The sequence below is a fragment of the Tursiops truncatus genome, chromosome 11 (assembly GCF_011762595.2).
Source record: "Tursiops truncatus isolate mTurTru1 chromosome 11, mTurTru1.mat.Y, whole genome shotgun sequence".
NCBI classification, from domain to species: Eukaryota; Metazoa; Chordata; class Mammalia; order Artiodactyla; family Delphinidae; genus Tursiops; species Tursiops truncatus.
Window position 1 is genome coordinate 68,462,250 of NC_047044.1, and position 23,427 is coordinate 68,485,676.

At 37.0% G+C, this 23,427-nt stretch overlaps 1 pseudogene; it reads left to right on the forward strand.

Annotated features, from left to right (window-relative positions):
- Positions 1-4,607: 4,607 nt before the first annotated feature.
- On the forward strand, positions 4,608-5,279 carry LOC101320379 (serine/threonine-protein phosphatase 4 catalytic subunit pseudogene; annotated as a pseudogene).
- The last annotated feature ends 18,148 nt before the right edge of the window (positions 5,280-23,427 follow it).

Below are 23,427 nucleotides of genomic sequence, written 5' to 3' on the forward strand. Positions count from 1 at the left end.
AATGTAAATATATATAAATATACAACATTGTTTATGTGAATGAAAATACATGCATACAAAAAAGTAATATACATTTATAAAAGAGCCCCAATACATTAAACATTTAAAAATTTTTGTCTATGGTGGGGAGATGAAAGAGAGTGGGGAATGGAGATAAAAAGGGATGGAAGGAAGGAAGGAAGGATAGAAGAAAGGGATTTAACTATGGTTTGTCTCCTTATGAAAAATAATTGCTTATATTTATAAAATGCACTGCTGAGTATGAAGTCATATGTGCCAGCCATTCTTAGTTTTTTGGGCTCAAATCTGTCTTTACCTAAACCTCTATGCCTGCTACACTCCTGTCATCCAAGCTTTTTACTAACATCCTCCCTATTAACAATAACAAAAAAAGTCAACATTAATTAATTATTTGGTGGTAAATTAGATAATAGGTATAGTTTCCAACACACTTTAAAGGAATCCTCCAACTAAGATGGCAGTATCCCTAGAATTTCCATATATTTAATTATATCACTTGTGCTCAAAACCCATGCTTTCATACCCATTTTTAATAAAATGCTGGAGCTACCACAAGCCTCTCAACTTAGTATTTCTTTTAATAGGCAGCCCACTAATTAGGAAAACCTAAAGAGAATTTCAAATTCCTGAAGAAAGTTTAACTGTGAGCCACTTAAAATCTATAAAATATACAATGAGAAAAAGGGCTCATAAATCCTAAATCTAAATGGGAATTTCCACATGAGGAGAATGGAAATATTTATAACACCCTACATCTCTAAAATAGTCTTAAATGTTCAGACGTGGAAGATTTAGTTGTAATTTCTACTTTGTTCTCTCCTTTCCCTACGATTCAGCTTCAGGAATGAATGGATAGAGATGTAAGATTTCAGCCATGACAGAGAAGGAAATCCTGCCATGTAAGACAACTTGGATGGACCTTGAGGGCATCATGCTAAGTGAAACAAGTCAGACAGACAAAGACAAATACCGTATTATCTCAAATTGTGGAATATAAAAATGTGAACTCATAGAAACAAGTGTAGAAAGGTGGTTACCAAGGGTTAGGGGATGGGGGGGCAGGGGGGGATGGTGAGATGTTGGTCACATGGTACAAACTTCCAGTTATAAGATGCATAAGTCCTGGGGATCTAATGTTCAGCATGGTGACTATAATTAACAACATTATATTATATGTTTAAGAGAATAGATCTTAAATATTCTCACCAAAAAAAGATATGATAATTATGTGGCATGATGGAGGTGTCAGAGCTAACGTTATGGTGGGGATCATTTTATAATATATAAGTGTATCAAATCAACACATTGTACACCTTAAACTTATACAATGTTGTATGTCAATTATATATCCATAAAGCTGGAAAAAATTAGGAAAACCTAGATACAAATAGATAATATGTGATACATGTAAATGATGGCAGATTATACAGCCCTTAAAAAGATTAAACTGTAAAAAATAAAATATTAAGGATTATCAACTAGAACAGTGAACAGGAAGCTAGAGTCAAATAATGATAGAAATTTTTGCTACATAGAAATTCAGCTGTTAATTTTTTTATTATGAGCGTCCTATTAGAGTAAAAATGCTTACAAGAAGAAACTATTATATCAAAGTTTGAAACAAGTGAGAGCAGGCTGATACACTCTGACAGAATCAGATTATGTATTACAATATCTTTAATCCCCTAAGGAAAGACAAGAAGTAATTTTAAAGTGTTTGTGCAGAGTTCAATGGGAAATTTAACTCTCTAGTAATAGATTTTTATAATGGGAAAAACATTTTATTAAACTACTTGCAGTGTTTACTGCCAGGCATATAATATATGTTTAATAGTATAAAATCAGCTTAAATTTGGGTAATACAGCATTCCAGTATGTAGAAAATATAGATGCTTCTGCCTTTGAATCTAATCCCCCTGTATAGATATCTGCCATCTACTCAGGCTTTAGATGTCAAGTGTAACTATTTCAAATTTGTTAAAATGAAAGTTTACCTAGTGGTGAAGGAGGTAATTTTGTCACTTTTCTTCCTTGTCATTGATAATTAAAAGCTAAACTTCTTGCAAAATGATACTTTAAAAATGACTTCCTTACCCCCACACTTATTAATTCATCTCAGGACAATTCATAATTTTATATGAGCTCCAAACCCTAGCTGTTACAGATGTAATAACAGCATAAAAACCTATGCTTTAAGCAGTGTTTAGCAAAGCACAATTGTTCTCTCTTTGGCATTTGCTCCTTACCTTATATATCTCCTAATCCTTGGTGTGCACATTGAAAATATCACCATGAAACTAATCATGTTTTCACATTTGAACCAGACAAATTTTGTTTATTTGCCTGAATCTCACATCTTCAGGAAATTCCAAACTTCAGAAAGTTCCTTAGATTTGTATTGTGTCTAGAAAAATAAGACAAAAACACATAAACTCATCCTCGTAGAAACAACTTTCTATTAGAAAGTTAGAATATTTTCTGGTAGTCTGGCAAGAATCCTTTAAAGTAAACATACTTTCCCCACATATTGCAAAAAATTATTAGACTTTGGTTAGGTTGTTCTGTTGCTGGAGTGTGATAACATATCAAGGAATTAAGGTCTCTGAAGGCAGAGCAATAAGAAAACTCATTAGTAAAGAAAGATCAATACATACTGACACTCTCCTATGAGGATGTTATGAGAATGAAGATGGAAAAACAAATTTAGGATCTAACCATCAATCTCCTTCATCACTGCACATTCAGATCTAGCCAAGATGACAAGCAAAGGGCTGTGTTCATCTTCTCTTACTTCTGATGTTATGAGCATAGTTCACTCTTACGCTGTAATGTAGAGTTGAGTGCTAATTTATTCCCTCTCTAAAGAACCTAATTTACATCATGATTATTTGTTATGCTCTAAAGATAGATAATTGTTCTCACCTTTTCCCTCCCTTAACTCAGCTTTTTAACACCTTTTCTAGAGTCTGCATATAGATTTTGTCATTGAAAAAAAATACTCTTTCAGGAAATTGTCTATATAATTTGCAAGTTAAAGTACATAAAACATGTGTTACTATTAGAATTTATAGAATTATTTTGCCCATATTTGACTGGCATAAATTTTGCCAACATTTATTGACATTGAGTGTAGACCATCCCAGAAAAATGGCAGTGCCTCCTTGGGTCCAGGGGATTGAAGATGATAGATGCCTGCACATGCACACATGCACCCTGTTGAAAAAGTTAATCACAATTGTATAAAATTACTTTCCAGAATCAATTTCAAATCTCTGAGATTTTTAATTACCTATTAAACCCTCTTCCTTGCAAACTAGTAATTAGGAAAAGAAGAATGTATATACAATGTGTCATACTTTCTATTTTTAAGACTCATTGAAAAACATGGCCAAACTCATTAATTTAAATGAAAGGAAAATTTCCATGCCATTGTTTATTTTCAAAAGAATTCAAAGCCTTCATTTAAATTCAAAAGACAATACAAAATGAAGTTTCACCAATTACATTCACATTTTTACTGTAATTTTACTACCTTATTACCCACTTAGGATCATCTACGTGCTTTTTGTTTTCTTGTTACTTACATGAAGCCATTTATTATGGAATATAGTTCTCCACAGTATTTGCTTTGAGACAAGGCATTACATGTGTTCCTGAGATTTAATAGCAGTAGTTTCCACATGTTTTGGGTGCATTATATTGTAAAGTTAAGAGCATAAGTTCTGAAGTAAAAATGTCAGAGTTTGAATCTTGGCTCCAATACTTATCGGCTATATAGATTTGGGGCAATATCTCTGGGCTTCCATTTCCTTATTTATAAACTGGATAAAATACTGTCTAGATCAAGGTATTTTTTAAGAGGATTAAATGAGTGCATTCGTGTAAAGCAAATAGAAAAATACTTAGCATATAGTAAGTTCTCAGTAAATGTTAGTTATATTTTTATCATTTATATATAACATTACATTTTTATTAAATATAATTTTCCTATGTAGGTAGGCATTCCTATGTAGGTAAACAGTTTTTAGAGAGTTAACTTTTCATTGGGGGGAATATCTTGAACAAGAGGTGCAATGTAGGACAGTGAATGTGAACTAATAACAGAACAAAAAAAGAAAAAAGAAATCACCAAAAAAATTCTGAAGAAGAAATGAATGGAAATCAAGAGAAATGGGGAAGACTACAGATAAGAAGGGAGAAAAGCTACAAAAAAGACCCAGGATGAAAGACTGAGTAGCAGAGCAAGGGGCCAAAGCAGAGGGAAGGAGGAAGGCAGGGACCCTGAGAGCTGGAGCCAGAGTGGGAGGGGTGCAGACCTGTGTGCACCACAGCTCACACTGACCTGTGGGGTGGGGAGGGGTGGACCACAGCAAAGGTCTGCTGCCTGGACCAGCAGATCCAGCAGCTGCCATGCTGCAAGATCATCAAGGGGAGAGAAGTCAAGGCCCTGTGCACTAAGGCTGGAGAGCAAAGTGCAGAACCTGGACTTGCCAGTCACAGCACGTGGCTGCAGCCAGGGACAATTCTATGACCTCAGGGAGCTGTTCAGAGAGGGTGGCCACATCCCTGAGACCAACGACTTCTTCATGGGAGACTACGTGGATCATAGTTTCTTTGGCACTGATACAATCCTGCTGCTGGCATTTAAGGTTGGCCATCCTGACGGTATCACCCTGATCCCAGACAACCATGTAGCCTCCAGATTGCCCAGGTCTATGGCTTCTCTGCTGAGTGCCGGTGCAATGTGGCTCCGTCACCATGTAGCACTACTGCTCTGAGATCTTTGACTACCTCAGCCTGTTGGCCGTCGCTGATCACAAGATCTTTTGTGTGCACAGGGCCTCTCCACCTCCATCTAGGCCCTGGACTAGATGCAGATGATTGACCAAAAGCAAGACGTGCCCCTTGATGGACTGTGTGTGACCTGCTCTGGTTCGACCCTCAAGACACAACAGGATGGTGTGGGAGTCCTGTGGGACCGGCTACCTATTTCGCAGTGATGTGGTGACCCAGTTCCATTCAACCAAGGACACTGACATGATCCGGGCCCACCACCTGGTGACAGGTTACGAATGGCACTTCAGTGAAACTGTGCTCACTGTTCAGTTGTCACCCAACTACTGCTACAACTGTGGGAATATGGCAGCTATCCTGGAGCTGGATAAGCATCTTCAGGAAGATTTCAGTATATTTGAGGCTACTCCTGAGGGACATGGGGCATCCCCTTCAAGAAGCCAGTGGCTGAATACTTCCTGTGAGCCTTTGGGCCCCTGCCCCTTCCAGGCCCTCTGGCCCTCAGACCACTATTGGATCTGCCCTCTTCTCCAGATGGAGGCTGGGTATAGTGCTCCTTTCAAGAGAGCACTTCAAGGGTGAGGATTTTCTCTGGACGGCCTCAGAGCCTCAGCTCCAGGCTCCTTCTCTCCTTTCTCCCCACTGGAACCATGAAGTTTCCAATAACGTTTTTGTTTTTCTTTTTTTCCTTTTTTGTTTGTTTTGAGATCAAAATTTTGAGAAAAAGGTGTTGATTGATTAAATTAAAAACAGACAATTTAAAGGAAAATATTAGGTAAATAATAGCTCAGGAGTTATTTAGATACAGAAAATCATAAAAATGTGGCTCTAATGATTACAGTTTCGAAAGCACCCTTCTATTCCACGCTTCTTTCTGATCAGGGTCTCTGCTTTAAGTTTCCCTAGCGTATAATTTATTCTAGAGTTATTTCTGGTAACCTATGTTATTATATCTCAATCAGTCTATCAGATGGGTTTATTTAATATTTATGTCACATTAGGGATAAATATTTCAATTATCAACCTCATGATAAACCCTGGTAAGAAGGGGTGCCTGTTAAGGAGAGATGAAATAAGAGGATCTATACAGTGCTTCCATCTACTTACTCGTCTCATCTTTGCAGCTCATGAAAATGTGTGTGCAATTAAAGAATGAATGATCTTACTTTTGGTACATGTGTAATGCTTGAGTATACAGTTTTATAGATGACTCTGCTTATATGGTGCAGTGTTGAAGTATTTCAGAGCCCCTTCATGGGCAACAAGTTAGTCTCCAACTGCCTTTTTTTTTTTTTTTTTTGCGGTACGCGGGCCTCTCACTGCCGTGGCCTCCCGTTGCGGAGCACAGGCTCCGGACGCACAGGCTCAGCGGCCACGGCTCACGGGCCCAGCCGCTCCGCGGCACGCGGGATCCTCCCGGACCGGGGCACGAACCCGCATCCCCCGCATCGGCAGGCGGACGCTCAACCACTGCGCCACCAGGGAAGCCCCCAACCGCTTATTTTTAAAATCACAAGTGTAACATCAAGATTCTTCTTAAGGTAACTTCAGTACTCAAATCCAATATTCTTATCCACCTGCATCCTTTCTCACAAATCAGGCTTTGTGATTGCAACAATGCCGTTTAACTCAAGTGCATTTTGTTGGGGGAATCAATGAAATTCTGCTCTGGAGCATACACCGTGGCATACTGGAATTCAGTTTCTGACCTAATTAAACTCTGAAGCTGGGGGCTGAAGTTTGCACTGTTTTACTGTGATGTTCACTAGTTTGCAGACCTTTGAGATCTATGCTAGGGAATAATTGCATAAAAAACAAGAGAAAGACCATATCCTCACCAAAAAAGAGTTTACAAAGGCTGGCAGGGTGACATGTATATAAATGTTGTAGAAATCGTGTGTACATAGAGAATCCTACGCTTAGGTTCTGGATTCAAGAGGGAAACTCTATTACTCTACACAAATATAAAGACAATTCTGAGAAAGGACAGCCAGCATAAACCAAAGGAAAGAACAAGAGCCTTGGAATAACACAACCCTAGGCTCACATCTTAACTGGAATTTTAATTTTTCCTAGAATCCTTGTTTTTTCTTCTTTTACAACAAGCACTTGATAGAGATAAACTATTACATCTCTGCTTACCCAGAGTGCTGTATGGCATTTCCTCTACTCTCTTATTAGGGCTGGGACAGCTCTGTAAGGCTCTAGGGTTTCTGGAAGGGATTCAGTTCCAACTTCTACCTCCACATGTTAGAAGAGCCATTTCCTACACCCTTTTGGATGTTAAAACTCTAGTGCCCAAGATGTAGAGGAGGTCCCAACTCTCCTGGAAGCAGCTAAAATGTAAATGTCCTTATCGTTTTGACTCAGATGTGTTTTTCACTTGATTTCTTCCTTTTGAATTAACCCGTGTAATTTAAATGTTTTTCATTTAAATATTTAATTCTACTGTATTTTTTTAAAGTGTTGCAGTAAAAAGCAGAGCATCTGATTAGCTTAGTTTGCCATACTGACAAGCATCTCTGTAAGAGATAGTTTGAGATCTCTATATTTATAGGTGTATACCTCTGCTTTTAGAATGTTACTGCTGTCTTGTGGTAAGCCTGAAATATACAGTTTCATAGTGAATGTGTGTAATAAATTGGAATCTGTCTGGTTTGAAGTGAATGAACCCATTGCTAGGAAAAGAAATTAAGACAGTGTTTAGACCCAATTGTTTTTAACGTCACTAAATAATATTGCCTGTACAGAGAGTCCCTGATTCATGATGCTTTGGCTTAATGATTTTTTTTAACTCTACCGTGGTGTGAAAGTGATATACATTCAGTAGAAACCATACTTTGAATTTTGGATTTTGATTTTTTTTCCTGCACTAGCAGTATGCAGTACGATCCTTTCTTGTGATGCTGGGCAGGGCAGCAGCTGCAGCTTCCAGTTAGCCCCGCAATCACAAGGGTAAACAACTGATCCACTCACAAAAATCCTGTACCCACAGAACCATTTTGTTTTTCACTTTCAGTATAGTATTCAATAAATTACTTGAGATAATCAACACTTTATTATGACATAGGCTTTGTGTTAGGTGATTTTGCCCAACAGTAGGCTAATTTAATTCTGAGCACGTTTGAGGTAGGCTAGGCTAACCTACGATGTTCAGTAGATTTAGGTGTATAACTTTTTTTGACTTACGATGTTTTCAGCTTATGATATTTTCAACTAACAATGGGCATAAAAGGATGTAACCTTATCATAAATCGAGGGAGATTTGCATTGCATTGATCAATGAGCCTAAGAAACTTACTATAGAATATTAATAAGGAAATATGTGCTCCTTAAACTAAATATTGTCTGGTACAATAAATGAAAATTTTGAGGGTGAACATGAAGGATTTTTTAAAAGCTTCATAAATAATCCAATTTTTGGAAAAAATTATTTTGTGATGGAAACACAGATTGGGAAATGCAAAATTAAAAATATATATTTCCAATGATTTTGAAATTAAGTTTGTTGCTACAGCATATAATCTATTATTTTCTGGAAAATATTATTATTTTCTGGAAAAAATATTATTTTCTGGGAAATTCCTTTCAACACCATAGAAATAACGAATTAGTCATTCTCTAAATAGAACATAGCATTTTTTCTGGTTGTATTTTTCTTGATATTTGTCTGAATTGATTCACTCTTATCTGTGTTTAATCCACATCAGTAACATCTGTTTGAAAATGGGAAGACAATCACTTCTGTTTATAATATCCCAAACACTAGTGAGCTGAATTTATGAACAAATTGATTAACCATTTTGGCATTCATGGGACTACCTACTTCAGTATGTTGTATTAACTACCTTTGAAGCTCAGCTTTAATATTGTTAGTAACAATAGAGTTTAATGAAATCTTTGCATCCTATTTTTAACTCAAACTTCACAAATTATAGAAGCTCTTTTTTGCATAACAATTGGGGTTGTAATGACCTGATTGTCTAAATCATACCACAGGTTAGAGAAGGAGCTTTGCACATTCTTCACAAACTTGTGACACCATATAATGTGTAACTATACAATTATCCTGTGAATTTAGAATGTGTAGAAGATTGCTGAAGCTCTCAAATATACGCTGACTTCTCTCTGTTCCAGGTTAGTTGTATGTATTGATCAAATAATTAAAAATATTTTCAAATATCCACAACATTTAACATGCCACAACTAAAGATTCCACGTGCCACAATGAAGATCAAAGATCCTGCATGCTGCAACTAAGACCCAGTGCACCAAATAAATAAATAAATATTTTAAAAAGGAAATTATTTTTTAAAAAAACTTGACTTCAGGGGCTTCCCTGGTGGCACAGTGGTTGAAAGTCCGCCTGCCAATGCAGGGGACACGGGTTCGAGCCCTGGTCTGGGAGAATCCCGCATGCCGCGGAGCAGCTGGGCCCGTGGGCCATGGCCGCTGAGCCTGCGCGTCCGGAGCCTGTGCTCTGCAACAAGAGAGGCCACAGCAGTGAGAGGCCCGGGCAACGCGATGAAGAGTGGCCCCCGCTCGCCGCAACTGGAGAAAGCCCTCGCACAGAAACGAAGACCCAACACAGCCAAACATAAATAAATAAATTAAAAAAAAAAAAAAAAACTTGACTTCAGGGTAATACATATCATTAAATGTAATACACGAATTGTGACTTGCATGGTTATGGTTGGTTTTTCTAGTAATGGCAGTTGGTTGTACTAATGCCACCACATTCCTTGCTGTATTTGTGACCAATGGCGTGCATTTGTAAGGCAGAGTTGTCCTAGTTAGTAGATATGGAAGTGTTTGCTTCTTGAGATACTAACTAGCTCTTAAGGCAATTTTAACCTGCTGTGTGTATTTGTTTGCCAAAAGAGTACTCTAAAATTCACCTTATTCACCAATTGAATCAGTGAGCACATAAATCCCCATACCTTATTAACTATGGAAGATGGAGATTAAAATTGCTCTGTTTTCAGTGTCTGCATGTACCCAGTGCAGGCATAGAAATGTATTGGAAACATAACCCAGAAATTTATATTCTCAGTTTTGTCATTGATAGTTATACCTCGTTCCATTTTATTTGAATTTGTGTTTGTATAAAATGGGAATCTGGTTTAGAATGTGGAATAAGGTCATCTAAATGTTAATATTCTGGCTACCTTGTCCCCATTTTTACTTGGGAACCATAGGAGGTCATGGATGGGGCTGGTAAGATTAGATTAAGATAAATAAGATTAAGAATTGTTTTTTGCATAGCTTGGCTGAATTTTTGCTAGAGTTTTGTGGTAAACTATATGCTACATGAGTAATTTCTAAGCTCCTTTTCCAAAAATGAGAAAAGAATGCAGTTTTAACTTAATATCAGAAGAATTTTCCAATCTTGATGCCTCATGAGGTTTGGCAACATCAGATTGGCATAACATTTTCCAAAGTGAATTTCAAAGGATTAGAGTTTTCTTTTCCTGATTCTTATCCCTCAGTAGATGATTTTTTTTAGAAGACATTGTTGACAAAACCGTGGTAGACCAGCCCAGCTAAGACAAGTAGATTAACAACTGGGTTAATTGGTTAGTGTCCCTAAATGTAGTTGTCAACCCTTTTGTGTTTCGTATGTCTTTTCTCATTTCGTTTTTCTTATAATTACTTGTAATTATATTTTACATAAACTGTCAGTGAATGGCAGATTGAAAATAAAATGGGTCCTTCACCACAGATAGTTCCAGAAGTACTGCTGTAGTTTACCTCAAAAGGAAATATTGTAAAATTATTTTGCTTAAACTACAATGTTATAATAAAATGAAAGATAGATTTAAAATATGTAGTTATAAATCCATCATGCTGCTCTTGAACTTTAAAGTAAAAAAAAAATCATTTATCCTGGTCATTTTCTTTACAAAATTTAAGTGTTAATGCCTATACCATAGTATGGATATAAAGATTAAATTAGATGACATAAATTAAAGTAGTGCAGTCTTTAGCAGAACATATATGGTCTTTATGATCTGGCCCCTGGCTATCTTCACATCCTCATCTCCTGCCCTTACTCCATATGCATGTGAACTAAAACTATAGTCACCTAGAAACAGATTTTAGTTGTTTACTCTGTGCTTTCTTTTAAAAATATTTTAAATAACAACATAAAAGTGTTCAAAGTTCACCAAACTTAAGAGAAATACAGTCATTTTTCTGATTCAAGTAACCATAAAGTAAAAATATCAATTGTGCAGAAGAAGAAAGATTTTACCTGACAGTTACCACCAGAAAGCAATTTCTTCCATTATAACCTACGCAGAAAATACTGTAGTGTGATTGTTAGATGTTTTGTGATGTGTCAAATGCGGAGATTTAAATAAATGGCTACAAATTCTTTGGCACCCCTGTTATGAAGAGATGGGGTTTAAGACCCTATTCCTTCCACTGGGACTGTGTCAATCAATGGAATATGAAGAAAGTGGCATTCTGTGACATTTGAGGCTAATTCGGTAAAGAGTAGGCAGCTTCCATCCAGTTCTTTGGAAAGCTTGTTCTTAGGCCTTTTCCTCTGAGGGCACTCCCTCTAGGAACCAGCCTCTACTGGGGGAAGCCCAGGAAACCTAGATAATTCATGTACAGTCATTCTCAGTATTTGCAAGAGGATTGGGCTCCAGAAGCCCCTGTGGAGCCCCAAATCCTTGGATGTTCAAGTCCCTTATGTAAAATGGGTGGTAAAGTGGCCCTCTGTGTCCCCAGGTTCCATCCACATCTATGGATCAACCAACCAGGTAGATGTAGATATGGAAGGCCAACTGTGTAGGTGCTCTGGCTTTAAAACCACCTCAGCTTTGGTGGTACACATGTGAGTGAAGGAGCCTCTGGGTGACTCCAACTCCCAGCTATTTAAGGCACCCCCAGCAGTTCCAATCTTCCCAGGTGAGTACCCAGTTTCATGAAGCTGAGTCAAGCCCTCCCTGCTATTCTTTGTTCAAATTCCTGGCTTACATCATTCATAAGCATAAAATGGTTGCTGCTTTATGTCTCCAGGTATGGAGTGAGTTGTTTTGCAGCAATAGAAAACTCCAACAGGAAATGATATTTTCACAACAGCCTGACGCTTAGAGATGGTGATCATTTTTTTTCTCTTATTAAACCTTTCAGTAGACTTTATTGCTCCTTGGTGAAACAAAGCATAATCAACATAGATGAAAGTTGTTGAATGCAGAGACGCTACATCTTGAAGAAAAGATTCTTTTCAATGACTCCAAGCCATTACATATACTATCTTTCTGCCTGGACTGCCCACAACTCCACCTCCACCTTCACCTTCAAGCAGCCGATCTTTCAAGGCCCACTTTAGATGTTTCTTCTGTGTTGCCCCTTGAAAATTCAACCCTACTCCAGGCAGAATTAGTGGTTCTTTCCCCTCTGCTTCCAGAGCACTCTGTATTGTAACACTCATAATGTTATAATAGAGTTTATACATCTACCCTCCCCCATCGCCAACTATTCTGAGGACTCCTCGAGGGTGAGGATAATACTTAACACTTTTCTTCTTTGGCTTACCTGTTTTATCAGGTTATCTGGTATATAACCAGTACTTTAAAAATGCATGTTGTATTGATTGATCATGAAATATATAAGGTTCCATAGGTTCCCTAAGGTTTTGATTCCTGGATTATACACAAGCCAACAATGTTCTATACTGTCACACAAGGAATTATAAACCTTAATAAAAAGACCGGTAAACACAGATTTACCATACAGAATGCCTATTCAGTTAACCGTTCTTTGCCATAATGGCTCTTGAAAAATTGACACTTTCCAAACAACCCTTTTTTTTTCTTTTTTTGATACAGTGACCTGTATTTCCCAAAGCACATAAAGCAACTGAGCATAAAAATGATATTTCGACCTTGTAGTCTTCGGAAAAAGCATTCTTTTTTTTTTTTAAAGTCTTTATTGAATTTGTTACAATATTGCTTCAGTTTTATGTTTTGGTTTTTTGGCCGCAAGGCAGGTGGGGTCTTAGCTCCCTGACCAGGGATCAAACCCGCACCTCCTGCATTTGAAGGCAAAGTGTTAACCACTGGACCACCAGAGAAGTCCCAGCCAGGAAAAACATTCTTTTTTACATGACTCAGTTATTAGTCATCAAATATCAGATGAAACAAATTTGAACTGTGCACCATGTTTGAATAAACTAAAAGTCTTTTGTTTTGCTTAAGTGTGCTTAGTCAGAAAGACAAAGAGGTAACATTTTTGGTGACTTTTCACTCTATGTACTAAATAAACTTTATTGTCTTTCCGAGTGCTCTCATCTATAGATATTATTTTGACTAAAGATATCTTTCTATGCTATAACTTTAAATTTTAAGTGCACTTTGAGTGCAAAATAAGCACGATCCTTCAAATTGTTAAAAACATTAATACAGAAAGTTGTTCAGAGGGAAGGATGTATCTCACAAAGAACAGCTACTTTCAACACTCCTCCACTAATACCCTCCATCACGTCTTTTCCTGCTTTGGTGAGTACAGTAAACTTCACGTCATTAATTTTTATGCACAAACTACTTTATTTATTTTAAATTCCATGTTTCTTACTTACATAATGTCATAACAATTGAACAGTATTTTGATTGTTCAATTAAAATATTTTTCTTTCTATAAACATTTTTGGGGTATCCTGGGTTGGAATGAAATTCGTCATAATTTTTCCATTAAAATTAATGAAGAAGCTTTCCCATACAATAACTTTTCACTTAGCAGCAGGGTTTTTAGAAAAAAATTAAGGTTGTTAATCAAGGGACAAGTCCGTTATGGAAGCTTGGCTAACAAATTCTGAGATTATTCTCACTAATGTATGGAGGAGAAAAAGGTAGAACAGGCAGACCCATTAGGAGACTTCTTCAATTGCCCAGAGAAGAAATCATAATTTCTTGGATGAAGGTGGCAGCAGTGTGAGTGGTAATGATCAGATTCTGGATATATTTTAAAGATGGCCCCATCAAGTTTTGCTGTTGAACTAGATATGTAGTGTGTGAGAAAATGAAGAGTCAAAAATAACTTCAAATTCAGAGATATCTAAAGCTTAGCTCATGCCACATAAAGGATAAACTTGAATTAGAACTAGGATCAAGGTGTTTTTTGATATCCATTCTGGAGCTCTGTCCACCCTCTCCTGCTACCTAAAAGGAGAGCAACTTGTATTTGATGTCTCCATAGGTGCTTCAGGACAAAAGAGCAGGAAGCCTTTTTAGTTACTGTTAAAAAAAGGTCTTTTTCAGGAATTTTTGCATGAAGAACTTCAAATATCTATTCTGGAACATTGAGGACCTGCAGCTGCTTTGAGGATTTGCTCCAAAGCATTCTAAATCCTTAATTATTGAGGTCAGAGGGAGAAAGAGCATTATTTTTATGTTCTTGCAGATTTGGGGGTTGACTCAAAATAACTCCTCATGGAAAGAGCATTCAACTAGGAAGCACACCAGTTTTTAGTTTTCAGCAGTACCACCAATTGGCTAAGTCACGAACTCTCTGAGATCCAGATTCCTCGTCTCTAAAGTAAGGAGCTGTGATGAGTAGAATTTTTCAACTAGTTGATATAAATCTTGTAGAGCATGCAAAGCCCTCCCTGAGAGCTGTCTTTCTTTACAGTTTCTGGGCTTACAAAAGTGCCTCAGACACTTGTCTTTCTGGTAATCTCAAAGTTCTGAGGACAGAAATGGTAATTCCTGTTGCTCATAAAACTGGAGAAACCTTTGAATCAGTGATTCTCAAAGTTCCTCTAGTTCTCAAACTTTGATTTGATATTGTTAATCACTGTGTTTGTCTTAAAACACTTTCTGAAGTAGATAAAGTGTTGATTATAATTTTGTAAAACGGATTTTGAAATAGGAAAACTAGTATTTTTGAACATATATTTTGTGTCAGGCAGTAGAATAGATACTTTAAGTATATAATTCTATCCTTACAATAAATAGGTTGTATTATTTCCTGTTTATTAGGCAAGGACACTGAAATTTAAGGAGGCCAAGTCACTTCTCCAAGGCCACACAGTGGTGGAGTTGGGGTTCAACCCCAGGGTTGTCTGGCTCCAAAAACTTCTATTACACCAAGCTTATCAGTAATGATAGCAGTTTTCATCATCATCATTATTACAAAACACTATCAGAAAAGAAAAGGAAAGTAATTTGCAATTATATATTTTTATTACTCACAGAGTACCTTCATACAATTGGTAGGTGATAGGACATGTGGACCTTGAGTTAACTCCTAGGAGATAGGCATGAAATCTGGTCTGTTCATTCCTCCAAGGCTTTGCCAAGTTGTTCTTAAAGCCACACTCAATTTTGGCCACAGCCGTTGGGCAATGGTCCCTTTCTAAAAGCCAGATGCCTGATATGTGACAGTTTCCAATGTGAAGCAATTGATTGGGTGGGGAAACTTAATTTTATTGCAACTTACAAGACTAAAAGAAAAATTACATTGTATAAAATTGTATTTTATACAATTACATTGTATAAAATTGTATATACAATTACATTGTATAAATTATTTTACAATGTAAAAAATACATTGTATTTTTTAAAAACTGTAGACAGAAATTTCCTATTTGTTTTTTTTTTCCTTTTTGTTCTTTTTTTGGCTAAGAATTGTTAATTATCTACTTGTTAAAAAAAGGTAAAGAAAAAATTCCAAAACTTGAATGAAATATTAATTTAAAAGTGGAAAGTGATTTTGTTTTTAGAATTCAGTGAGAGTTGACTGCATATGGGCATGAAGGAGACAACAGTCAGCTAAGATCCCATTAAGACATAAAATTAAAAGCCAGAAAATTTGCTTTTGAAAACAGTTTTAGGGAAAAAAAGGGCAATGAAAAATGAGCCAAAACAAGGTAAAAATGAAGCAAATGGGCAATAAAGAGAGGAGAATTTGTAGTAAAAATAAGTGTAGAATTATTTGTTTGGGTAGGGAGATTGGGGCCATTTCAAAGTACAACAATGAGAGAATTTTCCCACTGTTTAGAAATAAAGGGAAAAAAAGATATTACTAATGGGTAAAATGGCACAAAGCCGAAAGGATTTTTATCTACATTTGACTAAGAATGGAAGTCATATTAATTTTATATTATAATTTGCTGCATAATGATAGTTATGTTGGCTGTACAGAGACCCAGCCCATAAAGTCTAGCAATATTATATTTGAAAATTAGTATAACCTGATTGAAAAGTATTTGAGAGGTAAGCTAATCACTGTTCTGGGCTAGAAAGAGCTATTATATCATAAATAGTGGTTAATTATTCTTTATTTCACCTGGAGAAAGAAAAGAATAACTAACCTTCAATGGTGGCAGCGGGCTCTGAGTTTGGATGAGAATGGGGAAATAAGTGCAACTCAGAAACATTCATTACGGCAGGTATGAAAATCTTCCTCCTTGGAGAACAAGCTAGACATTCATATGGAATGGTTTAGGGGAGAGCAATAGAGACCCTGTCAGGACTTTCAGTCACAGTGCTATGGCAGACCGTCCAGAGGACTTGGTCATATATGCTATTCCTCTTTAATTCCTCATTCCTTCACTGTACCTTTTTATTTGCTTTGCCCAAGTCAGTTGTTTTTTGGATCAAAGACTTACTTCCAGTCCTCCTTTCCAATTCAGTGTTTGATTTTTCTTTTGTTCCCCCCTTATGTTAACTCTTACTGGGGAAAAGGAGAGGGGGGAACAGAAACTGCATCCTGGCATCAAGAATGTTCTTCCAGGCTAAGTGCAACATAGGGAAGAGAAATGCTTCCCACAAGCTGGGAAATTTCCAGCTCACCAAAGCAGATGTTCGATGTGCATTTGCTCACCAATGAAATGTTATTTATTGCTTACTAAGAAATTAAGCTGGAACTAAATTATTTGGAACGTGTTTCAACTTAAAAAGATATTGAGGGGATTCATTACTTTGAGACTTGAAAAAAACTGAATGTTGAAGTTTTTCCAATGACTTTAGTGAAGAAAGGATGAACCTAATCTGTTGTGGAAAGAGATGTTCGACAAGAAGCAGATTTCCAGCTTTCTAAGGGCTATAAAAGTCTTTTGAGATGGAATGCAAACCAGACCCCACCCTTTCAATTATGCAGTTTTGCAAGAAGAATGCAACACTCTGGTCACCAAACTAACACCAACACTTCTGGCTTTTAGTTACCAGTTAGGCAAGATGATTTAGAATGTTAACCATCTCTTTTATTACTTGGCAGCTTTGGGGTATCCGATTTAAGCCATGAATAATCCCCTTTGAAAACAAAACATCTCCTCCAGTGGGATAATTAGACTATTACTAAGGACAAACTATCCAACATCAAAAGCCTAGACCCTAAGAAGTCACGCAACAGGCAGTCTTCTCCCCAAATTAAAAGCATGCTTAGCATTAGAGGTCACTGCAATAAATAAAGGGATGTAAAATAATTACTTACAAGTTTCAGTCAAAGAATTACAGCATGAGCTATAATAAAAAGTGACTGGCTTCTGAAAAACGAATATGCTAATTATATTCAGTGTTTGAATCGGTGCTTGGAAGCCTGTCCCCCATTCTCTGATTGAGTCATTAATCATTCCTGTGAGACCACTATTATTCCAAGGGATCCTCAGCAACAGAAGCAAGGATATTGCTGCTAACAGTATTAGAAATGGGAGTGGGGGGAGTCAATGGAAGACCCAGATGGTAATAATTACATTAAGACTACCACCCGAATTATAAGACTATTTTCTCTCAAGGTCTAGATGTGCAATTGTTTTTGTGCACAAAGCTCATAACCAAGTGACCTATCATTAATCACAACACCAAGTCCACATCCACTTTATTCATCAGTTGAATGATGATAAAATAATTGGCTCAGCTCATGGCATTTTTTTAAGTCGGCTGCTAAGTTATCTACAATGTTCCATTCTTTTAAAAATTACTAATGAATGATCAGAGTGTGGTAATTTTTAATTATTTCCAAGCTCACCCTACTCAAGGAGTCTTTTATAGCATCAACACTAAATTATTTGTGACAATGGAAGACGGTCACTTAGTAAATATTTTAGGTTTCCCGAGGATTTTATTTAAACTACTATTTGCATCCAACCATTTTGGGGATCTGATAGCGCTTGAATGCTTACTGAATTTCTTCTCTCTTTTCCTTTTATCTACTGAAGGAGTTGCTAAATTATAGTGAAATCCTCAAAAGGAAGGTATTTGCAGAGAGGAGTAATTATAGAAGGCTCTGGTCAAGAAAACACTGATTGCAATACTTCCTAAAAAGCTCTTCAGGCAAAATTATAGACACAGAGAACTGAACAGTGATTGCCAGGGAGGAGGGGGTGGGGATGGCTATAAAAGGGCAGTGGGAGGGATCCAGTGGTGATAGAATGTTCTGCATCTTGACAGTATCAATGCCATCCTTCTGTTGTGATATTACACGCGAGTTGTGCATGATGTTGCCATGCGGGGAAACTGGGTAGCTCTGTACGGTTTCTTAGAACCACATGTGAATTTACAGTTATCTCAAAATAAAAATTTTAATTAAAAAAAAGCTATTCAACTGAAAATTGTTCTTATAAATCAATTGTTATCCATAATGTTGTTATGAAACCTAAAACTGAGTCAACTATTTGAAAAGTAATAGAATTAAAATGTATTCCTCATTCAGTGGAATGTATTTGCTCTACCAAACTTTGTCATATTAAGGCCCAGAAGTTTTGTGAACAAGACTTATCGGGCAGCTACACCCAACTCCACCCAACTCCACTTGTACCCTCTTTGCTTCAGTTCACTTATCTATAAAATAGAAATAACAATAGTGCATTTCTTAAAGGTCTTTTTTTGAGCATTAGAAGAGATAAATCAAACGCTTAAAATAAAACCTGGAATGTAGTAAGCAGCAAATAAATGTTAGATGTTCTTGGTGGTTATGCAAAATTTAAGAGTAGAGATTATCTGATGTGTGTATTGACCTCAGTTTTTGTGCCACCCCAGATCAGTTCAGCCTTGCCAACTTCCTGGTGAGAGTGACTCTGGAGATGGCTCATCCCATCCCCCTTAGTCATAAAGTTTCTGCCACCCACTGAGAAACTCCTAACACTCAGCTGTCCCCAGGAGCTGCCCAGAACCACTGAATAACACAAGGCCAAGGTTCAGAGGTGCTAATATTCCTCAGGCTGACCAGTGAGACATATGAGACTGGAAATAACCAGCAGATAAATGGTTTACCCCTTCTTCTCCTATAATGGACTGTTCTGAGGTACAATATATGGCCTCTCAGTTGCCCCATCAGACAAAAGCAGCCAGCTGTGCCTTTCATGACACTCTGGTCACCCTGGTAACAGATTCTCTCTCTCTCTCTCTCTCTCTCTCTCTCTCTCTCTCTCACACACACACACACACACACACACACACACACACACTGTCCTCAACTACATCCAGAAACCCACTGCAGTTGTTCGCTGTCTCATTTCTCCAGGGTCTTGCCTTTTGGGGGCCATTATGGACTTCTCTGAAGACCTACTCTCAGCCGGTGATTGGCAAGAAGTTGTCACTGTGTAAATAGGGTTATCATGTGAAGATGAGAAGTTAATTTGATTTCATTTTCTGTTCAACATAGACACAGATAAGAGTCATTGCTCTGGAAATTTCCACACTCTTCATGAATTTTACTTTTAAAATCATTCTTGTTTTCTTATTTTTACTTGTTTAAGTGTAGTCCCAAATGCAATTTTATGCAGTATTAATTTTACTACTAAGCAGTTGATAGTTGAACATTTGTTAAATAGATGATAGTTTAAATATTGTTTCTCTTCCCCTCTAATTCAGTTACTCTATACTGATTTGGCATACTGTACAAAAACATTACAAATAAGGTTTTGATTTTATGGTTTGTAAAGAAACATAAATGCCAGATACCAAGCAGTAAAATTCCTTTACTGAGTAAATGAGTGCAAATAGCATCCTTTGTAATACTAATTATCCCTCCTCCGCTGTGTTTAATGAAGATATAGCCTGTGTTCATTTTCTTTTCCTGAAAAAATGTATTCAATATAAGCACAAATATAGGCAAAGGAAGTCCCCAGCTCACAAATTTTGCTCAGAAAGTTTACTAATAAGGCTATTTGGAACTTGCATAGAAATGATGTTAGAAAATTATGATTAGATATTCACATAAGCTCAAAAATTGTACTTACTTTTATATGTGTCTAAAATATGTGTGTGTGTGCATGTGTGTTTGTGTTCACCAATTTTTTTAACCATACATTAACTACAAGTTAGAACACTCTTTCTGTGGGAGTTAAGTCCCTGTGCCAGGCTGGGATGCCAGGAATCCTCTGTCCCAGGCCCAGGAAGCAGAATGAGAACACGCCCTCTGCAAGCTCGGCAGTAGAATAGAAAGCTTTGGGGTTTGAGAATTGGAGGGGTCTCTTCCCTAGTCCCCAAACTTACTAACTCTCCGAGGCTGCATAATTGCTTAATACAAGGGTATCTCTCTCCAGGAGTCCTCTATAGGCATAGCTATTTCTTTCTTTTTACAAAACAAGAAAGCTATTCTACCAGAGGTTTTATATTCAAATCTAGAAGCAGCTACCTTAATCCCAGGGTAGGTGAAAAAATAGGCCAACAGGTCCCCGGCAGCTGTTCATTTGAATTTTTTATTAATTTGTACCCTGTTATTAGTCTCAAAATGGTTTAAAGCATGTCATGGATTTGGATTCACTTCGACATAGCAGGATAATCTGTTTTTAAAATAAAGGAAAAAAATGGGCAAAAGAAAAATAGGATAAAAAGAGTTTAGTAGGACGAGGAATTATATCAGTGCAGATCATCTGATGTCACAAAGTCTCTTATGATTGTTGGAGTTGGGCCACTGTCTATAAACTTACTATCAGCCATCAGAAAAAAGAAATTTGATCAGTTATATGATTCACGGTCTTCACAATATTAAAAACAAAAAAAACCCAGACACTTCAGGCATACAACCAATCCGGATACTGAAACTAAAGAGGAATTTTTTGTTTGATATGTGTAGTGAGAACTTTGTGTAATATAACCCACATTCTTATTCTGTTGCAGGGAGTTTTGTAAGATTGTCTCTGCGATAGGCACATCTGTCAGAATTCAATATGATGCATCCTAAAATGTGTAATTCCAAGATTGACTTGACCAAGAGGGAGAGCTGTGAGTTTCTAGATGATGGGATGGGTGTTTTCTAAGATGTCCTCCACAAATAGTATTTCTTTCAGCTGAGCCTTCATAGGTATTCACGTTGCAAGTAGCCGGAAAACAGCTGTATTCCGTTGCCAGTTGAGTTTAGGCGTTAGCAGCTGAGCTGTGGGTAGGATTGACATTCTCCCCTAAAGACTGAGAAAACAAACAAGTAGAAGTCCCTGAGTGGAAAATCACAACTGAGGCACTTTATGGTGAGTTAAGGAATGAATAAGCAGAGCAAGGCTACGCTCAGAAAGTCATATTCGGACCATTCTAACAGAAACGAACCAACAAGAGGGCACACTGGACTCCACAAAGTATTACTGCAATACTTTTAGCCAGGAAATATGTAAAAATCAAATACTCCTAAAAGTACACCTTAAAATTCCTATGTATAGACAGTGGGAGGTTATCTTTGACATTTTTTCCTGAATTTTAATGAAAATATTTATGAAATGTGCCGCCTATCTCCAGGTTATTCAACAGAATGCATAACACATATATTAAACTTTTAGGTTAATTTTTAGGAAACTTGTAAAGAAAACTTATAATCGTGAAATTGATCTCAAAGATTACTGAGATTCCTTTCCTTATTTCTATTCTAAACTTTAGATATATACAGCTATAGATGCAAATGTAGATGATTTGGAACGTTGGGTGGAAGAGGTGCCCATCCTAGAAGAAGTCACGAAATATATAAACATTCCTGACATCAATTTTCTTATCAGTTTACTTAACCTCTTTCTTGAAAAACAAAGGTTGGATCCAAATATCTGTGATACATTAAAGACGGCCAAAAAGCCTTTGCTTTTCCTCCCACTGAGTGGTAGAATCTAATGATCCTTCCTTTGAACCTCAGCTAGCCTTAGCTATTTAGTTGATGAACAAAATGCAAGGGACATGAATCTTACAGCCTCTGCCTTGGTATTTTGTAGTACTTGCTTTTAAAGCCCTGGGCTCCCTGTCAGTCCAACTACCCTGGGACCACCCTGCTGTGAGGAAGACCAAGGAGACCATGTGGAGAGATGAAGTGATGCTGGCCAATCCCCTGCTGTTCCAGCCAACTCAGTGCAGGAACCAAGTAAGTGAATGAAGTTCTTGTGGACCCTCCAGACAAGACCCACTCCCTCTGGCCCCAGTTGATACTATGTAGAAAAAAAGAACTAACCAGCTGAACCCTGCCTGGATTCCTAGCTCACAAAAATCACATGATATAATTAAATGGTTCACTGTCTGGCTTACTTCACTTAGTGTGATAATCTCTATGTACACCCACGTTGCTGCAAATGGCATTACTTCATTCTTTTTATGGCTGAATAATATTCCATTGTATATATGTACCACATCTTCTTTATCCATTCATCCATTGATGGGCATTTATGTTGCTTCCATGTCTTGGCTATTGCAGATAGTGCTGCAGTGAACATTGAGGTGCATGTATCTTCTCCAGTTAGAGTTTTCTGCAGATATATGCCCACATCTTTATTCCCGCCCTGCAACTAGATTCATCAGTACCATTTTTTCTTTTCTTTTTTTTTTTTAGATTCCATGTATATGCGTTAGCATACAGTATTTGTTTTTCTCTTTCTGACTTACTTCACTCTGTATGACAGACTCTAGGTCCATCCACCTCACTACAAATAGCTCAATTTCATTTCTTTTCATGGCTGAGTAATATTCCATTGTATATATGTACCACATCTTCTTTATCCATTCATCTGCTGATGGACACTTAGGTTGTTTCCATGTCCTGGCTATTGTAAATAGAGCTGCAATGAACATTTTGGTGCATGACTCTTTTTGAATTATGGTTTTCTCAGGGTATATACCCAGTATTGGGATTGCTGGGTCATATGGTAGTTCTATTTTTAACTTTTTAAGGAACCTCCATACTGTTCTCTATAGTGGCTGTACCAATTTACATTTCCACCAATAGTGTAGGAGGGTTCCTTCTTCTTCACACCCTGTCTAGTATTTATTATTTTTAGACTTTGATTATGGCCATTCTGACTGGTGTGAGGTGATATTGTACCTTTGATTTGCATTTCTCTAATAATTAGTGTTGTTGAGCATCTCTTCATGTGCCTTTTGGCCATCTGGATGTCTTCTTTGGAGAAATGTCTATTTAGGTCTTCTGTCCATTTTTTGATTGGGTTTTTTGTTTCTTTGATATTGAGCTATATAAGCTGTTTGTATATTTTGGAGATTAATCCCTTGTCAGTTGTATCACTTGCAAATATTTTCTCCCATTCTGTAAGTTGTCTTTTTGTTTTCTTTATGGTTTCCTTTGCTGTGCAAAAGCTTTTAAGTGTATCATATGATATAACTTATATATGGAATCTAAAAAACATGGTACAAATGAACTTATTTACAAAACAGAAATAGACTCACAGACATAGTAAGC